This window comes from Otolemur garnettii, unplaced genomic scaffold, assembly GCF_000181295.1.
Source record: "Otolemur garnettii isolate 467f Iridium unplaced genomic scaffold, OtoGar3 scaffold00003, whole genome shotgun sequence".
In the NCBI taxonomy this organism is placed as follows: domain Eukaryota; kingdom Metazoa; phylum Chordata; class Mammalia; order Primates; family Galagidae; genus Otolemur; species Otolemur garnettii.
In genome coordinates, this window is record NW_003852398.1 from 36,756,978 (window position 1) to 36,761,533 (window position 4,556).

The window sequence follows — 4,556 nt, forward strand, 5'->3', positions numbered from 1 at the left end:
GTAGCTGGGACCACAGGCGCCTGCCACAATGCCCGGCCATTTTTTGGTTGCAGCCATCATTGTTGTTTGGCGGGCCCAGGCTGGGGATTCAAACCCACCACCTTAGGTGTATGTGGCTGGCGCCTTAGCCACTTAAGCCACAGGCGCCAAGCCTGGTCACCCTATTCTTGAGGAGGGGCATCTCTCTTGGCCTGCAATTGGAGGTGTATACTGAGCAGACAGGCCTTGATTCTCTCTTCTAAGTCCCCCTTGAAGACTGAATCTACTGGCTATGGGTGCATACGATTGATTGACCCTGCGTCAGTCCTGAGAAAGGAAATAGCTTAGTGCGAGAGTACGGAGGAAAGCTTAGTAACATCAGGATGAGGGGCTGATCTGGGGAATGGTGCATTCCTGACTCATAGCTGTTTTCATATTGTTTCTTTGAGAAGCGGAGTTAGGTAAGCAAAACTGCTAGACGTGCCTGAGACACATCAAATACACCCACATCCCCACTCCGGCATGTCGAAAGCAACATTTTGCAGCATTTTAACTGCTTATGACTCTTATTTCAACATTTGCAGTGAAACTTGTTTTATTTGAATATAAGAATATTCAGAATTGGCCCAGTGCCCATAGCACAGTGGTTACAGTGCCAGCCACATACACCTTGGCTGGCAGGTTCAAGCCTGCCCTGGGCCTGCTAAAACAACAATGACAACTGGAACAAAAAATAGCCGGGTGTTGTAGTAGGCCGTAGTCCCAGCTACTTGGGAGGCTGAGGCAAGAGAATCTCTGAAGCCCAAGAGTTGGAGGTTTGTGTGAGCTGTGACACCAGCACATTCTACTGAAGGTGACATAGTGAGACTCAGTCTCAAAAAAAAAAAAAAATTCAGAATTGAAAAAAATAAATAAAAAGCACCCATGTGATTTTAATGGAGCTGGTTCTTTGCCATTTGGAAACCATTGGGCAACACTTAGCATTTTAATTTTCTATCTTATTTGTTTAGACAATGTTACTAGGTTGCCCTCAGTAGAGTGCTGTGGAGTCACAACTCACTGCAACCTCACAGTCTTGGGCTTAAGTGATTTTCTTGCCTTAGTCTCCCAAGTAGCTGGGACTACAGGTACCCTCCACAATGCCTAGCTATTTTTTGGTTGTAGTTGTCATTGTTGTTTGGCAGGTCTGGGCTGGATGTGAACTCACCAGGTCAGGTATATGTGGCTGGTGCCCTAGCCACTGAGTTATAGGTGCCAAACCTTCTTTTTATTTATTTAATTTTAATTTTAATTTATTTATCTTTAGAGTTCTTGCGATTTTTTTTTTCTGTAGAGACAGAGTCTCACTTTATCACCCTTGGTAGAGTGCCATGGCATCACACACCTCACAGCACCCTCCAACCTGGGCTTAGGCGATTCTCCTGCCTCAGCCTCCCAAGTAGCTGGGACCACAGGTGCCTGCCACAATGCCTGGCTAAACTTGTGATGTATTTTTACTTTCTCATTTTTCATTCTCTCCTCAATAAATATAATTCTGGCCACCATGTATTATGGTTATAAATAATGGAATAATTGACTAACCAATGATTTAAGTAGTAAGGACGTTTATTTATCTTATATAATAAGAAATCCAAGACTGGATGAGTGGCTCACGCCTTTAATCCTAGCACTCTGGGAGGCTGAGCTAGGTGGATTGCTTGAGCTCAGGAATTTGAGACCAGCCTGAGCAAGAGCAAGACTGTCTATACTAAAAATAGAAAAACTAGCCAGGTGTCAGGGCAGGCACGTGTAGTCCCAGTTACCTGGGAGGCTGAGGCAAAAGGATTACTCAAGCCCAAGAGTTTGAGGTTGCTGTGAACTATGACACCATGGCACTCTACCCACGGTGACAGAGTGAGACTCTGTTTCAAAAAAAAAAGAAATCCATAGGTAGCAGAGATAGTTGGCTCCACATTTGGTTAATTCAGCCACCTAGTAATAACATCAAAGATCAGGCTTCTCTCATTTTCCTCTTTGCCATCCTTAGGGTATTTGCTCCATTCTTGGGCTTGTCTCTTCACAATCTTCTTCTTTTTTTTTTTTTTTTAGTTTTGGCTGGGCCTGAGTTTGAACCTGCTACCTCCAGCATATGGGGCTGGCACCCTACTCCTTTGAGCCACAGATGCCACTCCTCTTCATAATCTCAAAATGGATGCCACAGCTCTGAATGGAAAGAACTCAGATGACAACTTCTAAGGCAGGAAAGAAAGGAGATTTGAAGGTTGGAGATTTCTCTCTGACTATATCTCTTGTATCAGGAAGGAAATATGTTTTCCAGAAGCTTTCATAAGGTTTCCTCCCAAGTCCTATTGTCCTGAACTGGGTTACATGTCTATCCTTAGGTTTAAAGGAGATAAGGGAAGAAGTGTTAGGAAAGTATCTGTCACTATTGAGGCCCTGTAATGGGAAGTAATTCCTGCCAGTCAGGAAGAGTGGGAAATGGCTTTTGGTAATAGCTATAATTAACAGTGTCTCTCCCTGAAACTGTTCTCCGAAGGTCACCTGAATTGACTGAAATGACTTCTCTCTAGTTTTTCCTGCTCTTGACCTCTATGTGGTGTTTTATATTGATGGCTCTCTCTCTCTTGGTTTCTGCTATATGTTCTCTCTGCCTCTCTCATTATTTCTTCTCCATGGCTTCTCTTCACTTTTTTTTGAGACAGTCTCACTTTATCGCCCTTGATAGAGTGCTGTGGTGTCACAGCTCATAGCAACCTCCAACTTCTGGGCTTAGGTGATTCTCTTGCCTTAACCTCCCGAGTAGCCAGGACTACAGGCACCTGCCACAACGCCTGGCTATTTTTTTGTTGCAGTTTGGCCAGGGCCAGGTTTGAACCCACCACCCTCAGTATATGGGGCCGGTGCCCTACCCACTGAGCCACAGGCAGTGCCCCACTTTCTTTTTTTTTTTTTAGACAGAGTCTCATTATGTCGCCCTCAGTAGAGTGCTATAGTGTCACAGCTGACAGCAACCTCAAAATCTTGGGCTTAAGAAATTCTCTTGCCTTAGCCTTCCAAGTAGCTGGCACTACAGGTGCCTGCCACAATGCCTGGCTATTTTTTTAGAGATGAGGTCTCTTTAGAGTGGGTCACTCTACCAGACCCACTCTGGCTCAGGTGGGTCTTGAACTTGTGAGCTCAGGCAATCCACCTACCTCAGACTTCCAGAGTGCTAGGAGTACAGGTGTGAGCCACCATGTCTAGCCTGCTGTTCTCTTTGTATATTGGTATCATCTTGGCTTTTTAATTTTTTTTTATTTTATTATTTATTTATTTTTTTTAAACAGAGCCTCAAGCTGTCCCCCTGGGTAGAGTGCCATAGCATCACAGCTCACAGCAACCTCCAACTCCTGGGCTCAAGCGAGTTTCCTGCCTCAGCCTCCCAAGTAGCTGGGACCACAGGCGCCCGCCACAGTGCCCGACTATTTTTTGGTTGCAGCCATTATTGTTGTTTGGCGGGCCCGGGCTAGATACAAACCTGCCACCTTAGGTGTATGTGGCTGGCACCTTAGCTGCTTGAGCCACAGGCGCCGAGCCATCTTGGCCTTTTTAGTTTAGTTTAGTTGTGTTTTGTTTTTTTGAGACAGAGTTTTGCCCAGGCTGGAGTGTGGTGGAGTGCAATAGCACAATCATAGCTCACTACAGCCTCAAACTCCTGGGCTCAAGGGCTCTTCCCACTTAGTCTTCTGAAAAGCTGAGTATAGGCATCCAACATCATGCCTGGCTAATTTTTCTATATTTTTGTAGAGATGGAGGCGTCACTATGTTGCCGATGCTGATCTCAAACTCCTGGCCTCAAGTGATCCTCTCACCTTCACCTCCCAAAGTCTAGGATTATAGGCTTGAACCACTGTGCCTGGCCTCATGCTGGGTTTTAAACCAGACTCTGGGCACCTCTCAGCTTCTAAATTAGGCAATTCATCCTAACCATGTGACAAAGATCTAATGAAAGCTGTTTGTGGCCCACCTCTTGAACCCTTGTGTTTGGCCACAGGCTCATTTCCCCTCTACATTCTTTCTTTCTTTTTGAGACAGTCTCACTTTGTCGCCCTCAGTAGAGTGCCATGGCCTCATAGCTCAGAGCAACCTCAGACTCTTAGGCTCAAGTAATCCTCTTGCCTCAGCCTCCCAAGTACCTGAGACTATAGGTTCCCCGGACAATGCCTGGCTATTTTTAGAGACAGGGCTCTTGCTCTTGCTCTGGCTGGTCTCAAACCGTGAGCTCAGGCAACCCATCCACCTCAGCCTCCCAATCCAAAAGTGCTAGGATTACAAGTGTGAGCCACCTCACTGGACCCTGTAATGATTTTTATTTCATTGTTCACAGATATACCCTCAGCATCTAGAATAACAGCGTCTGCCACATTGTAGGTATTCAGTAAAGATTTGTTGAATAAATGAATGAATGTAATTTCTTGGGCTAGGTTCTGAGATCTTTGAGGATCTTTTTTTTTTTTTTTTTTTTTGAGACGGAGCCTCAAGCTATCCCCCTGGGTAGAGTGCCATGGCATCATGCTCACAGCAACCTCCAACTCCTG